This window comes from Choristoneura fumiferana, chromosome 12 (genome assembly GCF_025370935.1).
Source record: "Choristoneura fumiferana chromosome 12, NRCan_CFum_1, whole genome shotgun sequence".
NCBI classification, from domain to species: Eukaryota; Metazoa; Arthropoda; class Insecta; order Lepidoptera; family Tortricidae; genus Choristoneura; species Choristoneura fumiferana.
This window is the reverse complement of record NC_133483.1, coordinates 6,826,377-6,838,701: the sequence shown is the minus strand read 5'-3', so window position 1 is coordinate 6,838,701 and position 12,325 is coordinate 6,826,377. Positions and strand designations below refer to the sequence as shown.

The following is a 12,325-nucleotide window of genomic DNA, read 5'->3' as shown; positions in this document are numbered from 1 at the left end:
TCGCTATACTGTCGGTGGTGGACCATGTTACTATTGTAGATACTCGATTCCTTACTAGGTACATAAGTTTTTGGTAAAAAGTTCATTTTTTAATACAAGCTTTTTGCTGACTGTATGTTTTGTTGATTGTACTTGCATTGTCAGTCAAACTACATTTGCATACCAAATATTAAGTCGATGCCAGTAACCGTTGAAGAGTTTCGTCCTGCAGAGACGATCGAATCGACGATCGAGACGATATCCGAATATTGTACTGTCACGCAATTTACATAAGTATTCCAAATTTCAAGTCAATCTGACTACCAACTGGAAGTTAGTCGAATTTAACTTACAAGATTTTATTACAGACAGACAGACAGACAGATAACGGGACAGGTGAAGCTAAGTAAAAGCTTGTAAAAATGAGCTTCATAAAAATGTAACAAAGTGAAGCTGTCACACAGCCTTAATTTTTCTTGTATATCATATTATGCCACATTCTAATTACCTACTCTTGATGGTTATGCTTAATTGCTATCCTGTACGTGTTCACCTATGAACAGTGGTGTGGATTATAGAGCATGGAACATGATTTAATCGCGGTCTCTACGTTAACTAATTTTAGATTATTAATCTCTGCACAAGCTTAAGCTTCATACAAAGTCACTATGAAATTATTGCTTATTAAAACAGCTAGAATGAAAAGTTAGAACATGCAAAGATTATTGAATTTTTAGAGATTGTCAGACATTTGGCGCTCCGTATCAAAAAGTAATTTCAACGGCTCTGAACCTGTAACGTAAGAGTTTAAAAGCTATTTATTAACGTAATTGGCTGAAGTGTATGCTGAATATCAATTGTGACGTTCCATTATATGCTCTTAATATTTTAAAATTTTCGAATCGTGAGTCGTAAGTTGGAATTTTATTCAGAAACCCCACGTCACATCAACTCGACTTTGCCATTTTTCACAAAGGACACCAGGTAAAATGATCTCCTGTCACAGCAGGGCTACTATGAAACTCGAAGTTCGTGTCGCACCGTCCCTCTCGCTCTCGTATTAAATAGTATAAGTGTCAGAGGAACCGTACGACACGAACTTCGAGTTTCGTAGTAGCCCTGCTGTGGCCTCTTGTGTACAAAGAGTTTGTGTCTCTCCCAGACAAAGTCCTGAGTCCATTCGCTCCTGCAGGGCTACTACGAAACTCGAAGTTCGTATCGTACCGTCCTTCTCGCTCTCGTATTAAATAGTATATGTGTCAGAGGGACCGCACGACGTAATCATGACAAAATATATCTTACCTTTGCGCGTCTAATAAACAGGTTATACGTTAAACTTGGGGAGATTTTAATGCTTTACGATTACGACTGCGGTAACGTAATCCGAGTGAGATACACAAAATTACCAGCTCTTACGCCATCACACAAAGCACTTGTTTCTACAAGATCGTTAAACAAAGTTAGCACACGTGATGAGATTAAAGCGATAAGGAATTGCAGACTCGTTTTGAAGACGGGAAATAGTAGCATTTGTCTAGAGATAAATTAACCCTTGTCTAGCTAAGAGTCGTTACTGTGACATTTGTATCACTCAAAGGCAGGAAACTACCAATTTCTCTCAGTCAGCGCTTGTTAAAGCAAAGTCGTCTCTATTTCAGCATTGCCGTAGTTTTGCTTATAACGTGAAACACTGGGAAAGAAAATGTATGTTATTGTCTGTTATTATTTTGGTACGCATTTTATTGTATTTCATTAAATTTATTATTTCACTGAGGGACTTGAGAGCCATAACAAACCTGAGTTAGATATTTTTTTTTTGATTTTGAATGCTGCATAGTGCTAAAATGTTGCGATTTGTTCAAAGGTTTATGATAAAAATAAAAATATTTAAACCTACTTTGAGCACTACTGTCATTCAAAGATTTGAAAAAATTGTTAACTTAAATTCCGTAAAACATTGTGTTTTTAACTAAAACTATGTTGTCATCTTATTCGAAATATAACATAGTTTACGTAAAACACCTTTGTAACGCACTTACATAAATGCACCAAAATTTGAAATTAAATAGAGTGCCAAAAATACCAATACCACCAATTTTCGTTTAAATATATTTATGCGACTTGTAACACCTCTCTATGAACTTATTGATACAATTTTTGATTAAAGTTGATGTCCCGTCACTTTTAGCATAAAACATAATATTAATTTATTTTTATGCGAAGTTACGTTGTTTTCACACAAGAATCTTCGAGGTATGGTAGGTAAAGGGCTAAAATATATGTCGAAAAAATAATATAAAAATATTTATGTAAGAAACTAGTCTATGTGCAAGTTTTTAGAGGTATTCGAGACTGATTAAACAACTTTTATTTTTCTCCATACATAGACGCTCCACCCTAACACACAATCACTAATTTTGGGGATTGAAAATGTATAATAGTTTCATTGGCAGTTTTACGAGTATATATACTATAATATCTTATTTTCTTATTTCTATTTTTTTTCTTATTTTTTTTAGTATATATTATATCTTATATTATTATTTGAGTATATGTTTTTACCCGACTGCAAAGAAGGAGGGTTATGTATGTATGTCTCAGTGGCGTAGCGTCAGATATTTTCGTGGTAAAGCCGAAGCAAATATCGCATATATCTTTCATAAATCATGTGTATCCTAGGCCAATTTTGTAAATATTGAACAAGCCAGTGGGAATAGGGTTCTATGGACGCTTCGCCACTGAGTATGTCTATTCCTGTGTCCTCTCATAACAACTAAAATGTTTTTTATTCAAATCTATCGAGTAGGGTATCAAATGAAAGGTAATAATTAGCCCATTCTACATATATATGCGTTATAATAGTTTTAATGTACCATTTTCACAGAACTATTAAAAAAAAGTGAAATAAAACAATGAAATAAAAAATATAAAAACCCGACCGCCTTAAAAATACTAAAAAGAAGAAAAGTCTAGTGTGCTAGAACTCTGTTTAGTAGCTAACTTAGAGTTCAACAGTCGGGACCCACTCAAATCTTGACCAGCTCAAAAAATCTTAGTAGTAGGTAGGTACCTAATGGGTCCCGACTGTTGAACTTTAAGTTAGCTACTAAACACAGTTCTAGCCCACTAGACCTTGTTTTCTTCTTATTAGTATTTTTAAGGCGGTCGGGTTTTTTTATTTTTTTTATTTATTGTTTTATTAAATTGCAATAATAGTCAAAGTGATTTGATAAATATTTGCATGTACCTATCTTACAATGTGTGCAATTTCAGTTACTTTTAGTGGCATAATACAGATCATGTTCTTTGCTGTGTTGCCTCTGCCTAAGTACGTATTAAAATTAACAAAATTAATTAGTTTCTTTTTACTATCTAAAATGTAAACGACGCGTTTTACTCCCATTATGCAAAGATATATACTTTTAGAACATGAGGAGTGAAAATGATCTTTTTATACCTAAATAATAAATATAAAATTTAAAAAACTCTACACATGATATGAATCACATGAACGATATTTTGAAAGATTTCTATCGAAATAAAAAAATATAGCCCCTATGCCAGGATAACTTTCATAATTGATCTCCTTTTTAGGGTTCCGTAGTCAACTAGGAACGCTTATAGTTTCGCCATGTCTGTCCGCCTGTCTGTCTGTCCGCGGCTAAGCTCAGAGACCGTTTGTACTAGAAAGCTGTAATTTGGCATGAATATACATATCAGTCACGCCGAGAAAGTGGTAAAATAAAAAAAACTAAAAAAAAATTTAGAGTACCTACCTACTTCCTATAATAGACGTAAAGTGGGGGTGATTTTTTTTCTCGATTAACCCTATAATGTGGTGTATAGTTGGATTGGTCTTTTAAAACCATTGCTTGGGTTGCTCAGACGATTTTTCGATTCAGTCATATATTTGTGAAATATTCAACTTTAAAGTGCAAATTTTCATTAAAATCGAGCGTCCCCCCCTCTAAAATCTGAGCTGTTGGGTGGAAATATTTGAAAAATTCAGGATAGTAGTAAGTATATCAAATTTACAAGGAAAATTATAACGGCTAAGTTTACTTGAGAGTAAATAGCAGCCTAACCTCTAAGGTATAAAATACGCTAAACTTGGAGATTCCATAGGTACACAATACGAAATCCTTAAAAAAATATTACTTGAATTTTTCGTAATGGCTACGGAAACCTATTTTGGGCGTGTCCGACGCGCTCTTGGCCAGTTTTTTCTATTAAATAGAACTTGGTTGACAAATGTCACCCTGATAAGTTATCTAGGTAATATCTATCTGTCGCATTTGATTCGTATTATACTCCGTCTCGTCTGTCATAATATGAAAGATGTTTCATAGCCCCTTTATTATTCAAACGAGGCATACAAACTCGTATCAACGGCAAAGTTAAATGAATGTAATTTTCGAGTATGTTTACGCAAAGAAGCTTAGAGGAAAGCAAATTCAACTTTATCAATGCAATCTGTATAATATTGGTGAGGAGGTACGATTTCCACCAGCACCTGCTTTTTAAACACCAATTTCGGTAACATTAAATTTATCACAGTTTTTTCAAAAATTAATTGAAACATAACAAAGATACGGGACAAAAACTAACCGAAGTATCGATGATTTATTGTATATACGTTTGAAACAAAAAAAAAAAACAGAAAAAAACAGTTATTTAACTTATATCATCATCATCATCATCATGTCAGCCGAAAGACGTCCACTGCTGGACATAGGCCTCCCCCAAGGCTCTCCACTCAGACCGGTCTTGTGCTTTCCGCATCCACCGCGATCCCGCGATCTTAACCAAGTCGTCGCTCCATCTTGTTGGAGGCCTACCGACAGCTCGTCTCCCGGTCCGCGGACGCCATTCGTGAACCTTCTGGCCCCATCGGCCATCCGTCCTGCGAGCAATGTGCCCCGCCCACTGCCACTTTAGTTTCGCAATTCTTCGGGCTATGTCGGTAACCTTAGTTCTACTGCGGATATCATCATTTCTAATTCTATCACGCAGAGAAACCCCGAGCATAGCCCTCTCCATAGCCCTCTGAGTGACTTTGAGTTTTCTCATGAGGCCCATCGTTAGCGCCCACGTCTCAGATCCGTATGTCATCACTGGCAACACACACTGGTCAAAGACTTTTGACTTCAAACACTGCGGTAATTTGGACGAAAAGACACTGGAAGCTTCCCGAACGCTGCCCAGCCGAGTCGGATTCGACGAGTGATCTCTTTCTCAAAGTTGGACCTACCTAACTGGACCGTTTGTCCCAGGTATACATAGTCGTCAACAACTTCGAGCGCAGAGTCTCCGACTATTACGGGAGTTGGTACAACATGGACATTAGACATGACTTTCGTCTTGTCCATATTCATTTTCAGGCCAACTCGGTCGGAAACTCTACTGAGGTCAGCGAGCATAGCACCGAGGTCCTCCATGGTCTCAGCCATGACTACAATGTCGTCGGCGAATCGAAGATGAGTGAAGTACTCGCCATTAATGTTGATGCCTCGTCCTTTCCAGTCCAAAACCTTAAAAGCATCCTCCAATGAAGCGGTGAACAGTTTCGGAGAGATCACATCTCCTTGTCTGACTCCCGCTGCAGAGGAATAGGCTTCGTGCTCTGATCCTGTAATCGGACGGACATAGTGGCGTTTTCGTACAAACACTTCAACACTTCGATATACCGATAGTCAACTTGGCACCGCTGGAGAGCCTGCAGCACAGCCCAAGTCTCGATCGAATCGAAGGCTTTCTCGTAGTCCACAAATGCTAGGCAAAGGGGAGGTTATACTCTTCAGTCTTCTGTTTAACCTGCCGCAGCGCATGTATGTGGTCTACGGTACTATAGCCTTTTCGGAAGCCGGCTTGTTCGGGGGGCTGGAAGTCGTCAAGCCTGCGTGTGAGACGGTTTGTGATGACCCTGGAAAATAGCTTGTAAACATGGCTCAGAAGTGAGATGGGTCTATAGTTCTTCAGCAAGGTGTTATCACTTTTTTGAAGAAGAGCACCACCACACTTCTGTTCCATGCTTTTGGCGTTCTCCTTGGTGAAGGACGGAACTAAACAGCGTCTGAAGGCCCTTAAGGACTGGTCTACCACCCGCCTTCAGGAGTTCGGCTGTAATTCCGTCGTCACCCGGGGCTTTGCCATTCTTAAGCTGCTTGAGGGCCATACTAATTTAACTTATATGGAGACAGATAATACAATCAACAGGATGTTGCTATTATTTCCATCCTTATAATATTGACTTGACTTAGGCAAAAAAATATATCGATTACATACACTTTACATTAAGTTAATATTGCTGATACAATTTGTAATTCTCAAATTTCCTAGTTAAGATACAATCAAATTAAGTGCTTGTCGGACCATGCTTAATGAAGGGTCGGTGGTCAAAATTAAGTTAAAATAGTTATAGTAATATCGATTCGCTTTTCACAAATTAGCGCATTTTCAAATGAAAATCATTGTGGTTATGTTTTTTGGCTTCAAGATAGCCGAAGCTACTTAAGACTATCATTATTTACATATTTGATATTAATGAATATCTACATTAATATAATGAATTAATCAGGAGTGTAGTTCGTTTGCTGTCATTTTCAGTGTGCTCCTTGTAGCACAATAGAGTTGTTGGGTACTTTATGATGTTTTAGCTCTAGTGAAATAAATCGTTCAGTTTTATAAATTCAGATAAACATGTGACGATGCTTTTATATTGCGATATCATTTTCAGCATGGTCATCACGCATCAGCCTCTGAAACAGTTAATAAAATTGAACTTTAATTGTAAATTAATAAGTGCAAAAGTTTACTGAATAAAGAGTAATATTCGGAACTTGTAGCACTAAATACGCCGCAACAAGCAATGTGGTAACGGTTCAAAAATCCAACCGCTGGATACCTGGCGATCAAGCCCTATAAATCCGGTATCCGTTATATCACTAGTTTAGGCTAAATTGTGTGTTGTCTGACAACGAGTCAGTCACTCACTTTTCTGTTTTGTAGTTATAGGAGACAATTTTTTTTATTTATTTGTATGTGTGTGTGATTGTGTATTTTTTTGTAATTTTTGATATACCTAATCCATTGATTATAAATAATTCATGACCGGCTTGTTAGTTAGTCTACTATGTATTAATATTTATGTGAATGACAAAAACATTTCCTTAGATATTTCTTGTTAATGTCTGCAAGTTGATAAAACATGACTATTGGTAAATCCTGTTCATCCTGGTGTTTACTGTTTAACAAGAGACGTAAAATGTTGATCCAGGATTCAAGGATGTGTCTCAAAGAGATTTATTAATGGATCTTTGGATACTGACAGTTATTTGATAGCGTATTATGAGATCAACCATGTCTGTATCATAGAAGTAGGTATTCTTAGTAAATTCAGTGAAAGGATATTCATTCTAAGAATTGGCGCAAATACAACGCTAACATAGAGAAAATTGGTAATGTACAGAAAAAGGGAAAGTTTCCTGCAATCGGAACCGACAAGCGTGAATAGAACAGTGATGAATGTGATAGAGCCGAAAGAGTTATGTCATGACCTTAGTAAGTCGAAATCCGTGCTGCGTGACATTGGAGTGAGAGAGAGAACAAACAAAGAAGCTGGACTTGATTCTAATAGTCTGTCACTTTTATTATATTCGCAAAGTTTCAAACGCTCGCTCAATATCGATGATAAAAGAAGGACATCTAAAGAAAGTTCGATTACCCTACGCTGCTACGAATAAAGTGTATTCAATAAGGCAAACAGCAGCGGGGATATGTAAGCTAGAGGCGTCCGTAGCCCAAACTCATTGATATCCAGCCAAAGTGTCCGAGTGATTGATCGATGGCAGGGCTCCATTCAACTTACCGGCACCCGTTCCGATATTTTATACATTATTTAGCTTCGAAGTGATTTGTACGGAGAAATTTACTAACATTATCAGCGATGGCTCTTATGATATGATTTATATGGTTTATTATTATATTACTAGAAGATCATTCTTGCTATAGGAAAAAAAACCGGGCAAGCGCGTGGGACACGCCGAAGATAACGTTTCGTAGCTATTACGAAAAAATCAAGTAATTAGGTAATCATTTTTGTAAGGATTTCGTATTGTGTAGGTACCTATGGAATCTTCCAAGTTTAGGTATATTTTATAGCTTAGGCTGCTATTTACTCTTAAACTACTAATAATTCTCAAGCAATCATAGTCGTTATAATTTTCCTTGTAAAGACGTACTTACTACCATCCTGAATTTTTTCAAAGGTTTCCACCCAATAGTTTAGATTTTAGGGAGGACGCTCGATATTAATGAAAATTTGCACTTTAAAGTTGAATATTTCGCAAACAGATCACTGAATCAAACAATCGTCCTGGCAACCTCCCAATGGTATTAAAAGAAATATCCAACGATACCCCACACTATAGGATTAGTCGAGAAAGAAAAATCACCCCACTTTACGGGTACCCTAATTTTTTTTTATTTTCTTATTTTACCACTTTGTAGGCGTGACTATTGTGCGTGACGCTAGTTTTTCTTTGCGCGTCTTTCAAAATATATAAAAGGGGGGTGCGCCGATGAACTATTTGACTTTGTTCCAGCTGTCAAGTGCAATTACTGTACTACTCGACGTAGAAGTACCTACTCGTACATAGTTTTATTAAATAACACTATGAATGGGCTGACGCTGGGAATGGGATCTTAGCTCTTCTTGTCTTCTCCTTGCACGCTTTCTTTCCTTGATTATTTTTTTAAAGTATGGCCACAGAGAATAGAGCCAAAACAGAAAATGTCGACGGCCGTAAAAAGGAAGACATCTTATATTTTTAGGTTGTCAAAAATTAAATTAACTCCAGTGGAGTGTAAAACGCAATATTCCGCTGCCGCTATGTCACTTTCTGTTCTGTTTTAAGCATTTTGATTGAAATAAACATTATTAAAGGACGGTAAAAATATGTAAATATACAATACAATACATTACAATAACTCTTTATTGCACACCAACACATATTAAGCAGTACAAAAAACAGGTATATACACAGATACTTTCTGAATAAACTAAAATCTCATCTCATCATTTCATTTCTAAATATACTTACCGACAAGTAGGTAATGAAAAAATTTGGTGCTATTTAGAACTAAATATTCCAATAAGTGAGTAAGTTACTTCATGCTTTTGGTAGAACAATGGAATAAATCCACGTTTCTATTTTAATTTTCTCAATTTTTTGATTCTAGACAATCTTACCCTTGTGCTACCAAAGGTACGATATTAACTCATTTTTTGATTTTAAGACAATTATGCCCTTGTACAGTCAACGTCATAAATAAGTGATCAATTCTGTACCTTGTCGCTTTCAACCGTTACACAATTTCCTGTGGATTTTCAATCATGACGTTAAAGTAACAAGGTACAAAAGTGATCACTTATTTATGATGTTGACTGTACTACCGAAAGTACGATATGGATTTATTTTAAAGTTCTAGATTTTTTTTAGGTTAAACGGGTTGCTCAGTTCAAGCTCCTATGTTGCTAGTTGAATGAACATGGTGATCACGTGCAGGACATGAGTTCGCATTGAGATGGCTCTATCGACGTTCTTCAAGATGAGCAGGGTGATGTGTGACAGAAACATGAGCTTCGAACTGAGAATCCGTCTAGTACGATGCTATTATATATTCTCAGTGCTGTTATACGGAGTTGGATCATGGATCCTTACGCTGAATACCATAAAGTTGGAGGCCTTCGAAATGAGGATTTACCGCCGCATTCTAAAGATTTCCTGGCGTGAAAAAGTAACCAACGTGGCATTATTGCAAAGAATGGGCAAGCAGCTTGAGCTTCTAAAGATCATCAAGCAAAGAAAGTTGTGTTACTTTGGGCATGTGATGAGAAACGCCAAGTACAGAGTTCTCCAGCTTATTATCCAGGGGAAGATTGCCGGAAAGAGAAGCATGGGCAGGAGAAGACATTCGAGGCTGAAGAATTTGCGAGACTGGTTCAACTGCAGTACCACTTCCTTCTTTAGAGCAACGGCCTCCAAAGTCAGAATCGCCATGATGTTGTCCAACCTCCGATAGGAGAGGAATGGGAAGAATGGGAAGATTTTTTTTGACTAAGTACTAAACATAAAATGCATCAGATACTGTTTGTTGTTTGAGTTATGTACCAATTATTGTGTTGCACGCAAATAAGCCGTGCAGTTCCTATTACTGACGTTGTACTTACTGATTATTAAACACATTTATTCAAATTACCCTTTAAGTAACATACGCTTTCTTGTATTTAAGTTTTGAGGTTATTTTTTCCTCCTCTTGACGTTTAGTTGAACTATCATTAAATATCGGTGCTTTCGCAGTTACTTTTTGTTATCCAGTAAAAAGAAAACATTGCGCGGTCAACGATCCCGCTAAAATAACTTACAAGGGTTTCGGTTTGCAAACAGAAACCTAAAAATGGCGGGCACGCGACCTAGTTCAGTGATTTAATATTTAACTAACGAATTCAATTACCCGCCAACTGCTGTTATTAACATTTAATAAGGCTCAAGTTTCACTCGCCATCAGTCCCCAGTAATAACCGGGTTTCAACTTTGTTTTTTAAAATATTCGAAGAGTTCCTCCAAATCTTTGAGTTTTCTCAAGTCGGGACCGAGAGGAGGGTAGGTGCTTTGCATAATTACATGTCATATCGACGCATATCATCTAAACTTTACATTTGAAGGATGAACCAATTAATTCTCCTTCTGCGTTTCGAGAGCAAACGTTTCTGATGTCAGAAGGTTAATGGATAATTGTTTTATCCCTTACCAATAACTTGAAATGATCCAGCGGCGTCCTTAGCCCATGAAGCGCCTGTGTGCAATTATTACTTTTCATCACACTTGCTCGTAAACAGTGTCGTAACATGCAGGCTACCTTGGTTGCAACCCCCCCAAATAAAACCCTCGACCGTAATGTGCTTGTCATGAAACCCGTGGTCGGTAAATGAGTCATTGCCCGTACTAATTTTCTTGTCATGAAGCCCAAGGTCGGTAAATGAGTGTGATACTGCATGGCGTGCTGGTCGTGCTGGCCTGCAGGAGCGCGGCGCGTGCACGTCGGGCACATGGTCAGGCTGGGGTAGGGCGGCGCGGAGGCTGGCACTGCCAAGAGCGTAGTCAGCGGTATCGGCAATTTTTGAAAAAATATTAGTTTTTCTTTTACAAATATACAATTTTACTCGCAAATGTGATGAAAAACATTGTATGTCGCACGGGCGGTACTAGAATTACGAACGTCGACTCATTAAAGCCCTCAGTCTTCGACTTCGGTAATTCCTTGTTTACCGCCCTTAAGACACAATGTACTATTACCGCCATCTAGAAAGCGCGCGGTCAAATTGAAATAGGTACAAAGTGTGACAAAATGCCGCGGCCGGCGCCCCTAATTGCGCCCGTGTGCAACGCACACCCTGCACTATAAGTAAAGAGAGTAAATACGCCTCTGAAATGATCTAATATAAAATGGAATTCGTTGAACGTACTTTTAAATTTTATTTTAGACTAGTTGTTGCCCGTGACTTCGTTTGCAAAGAATTCGCTTATTACGATTTTACACGAACATAGGACATGAATTTCCCTGAGGCAAAAAGAAGTCTCGGTTTTCGTCTGGAAAATGGTTTTATACGTGTAAAATTTTATTAAAACTTAAAAATGATTGCATTTCTGTTGAAATCTATAAAACAATTTTAACTATGTAAATGAATGTTGATGCCGTAAGCACGAAAAGCTATGCGAGAGTATCAAATTGATATGAGGAAGGAAACGAAATTTATTAAAACAACGTGTAGATATTATGCTTTGGTTCCATTAATATTCCTTAGCAACGTTTATTTTCGCCCGAAATGTTGTTTGTCAAAACTTCGGTAAATATCTTTCGCACCAAATTCAAGGAAAATGACACAAGTTATTTACAGGACGTATAAGCCTTATTTGATATGGATTAAGCGAGTCGGGGAAAATGAAGTTCTTTGGCAGACATTGTTTTAGCTCTTTTACATGAAACGACCACAATGCCGTCCTCCAGACATTCCCGACTTTTCTGTTTTCTGCACAGCTGTTTATCTTTGCCAGAGTTAGATTTCATGGTCGGCTGCTATGAAATTATTCCTTTTTCTTAAAAAAAAAAACAAATGCCTATTGTATCTATAACATCCGGTCTGCGTAGCATCTTCTTCTCTGTCATTGCGTGAGAGTGAATCATGTGAGAGCCAATGAGTATTTCACTTTTTCCTAACTTAATATTAATTCTGTGTGCTTACTAATAATAAGATACTAAGAGTATACAAAAATATCTTTAAATT

General features: G+C 37.3%; 1 protein-coding gene across 3 annotated transcripts in view; it reads left to right on the top strand.

Moving 5' to 3' along the window:
* LOC141433202 (uncharacterized) overlaps positions 1 to 12,325 on the top strand; it is a 213,920-nt gene that overhangs the window by 109,426 nt on the left and 92,169 nt on the right. The gene's annotated exons all lie outside the window — the stretch shown is intronic.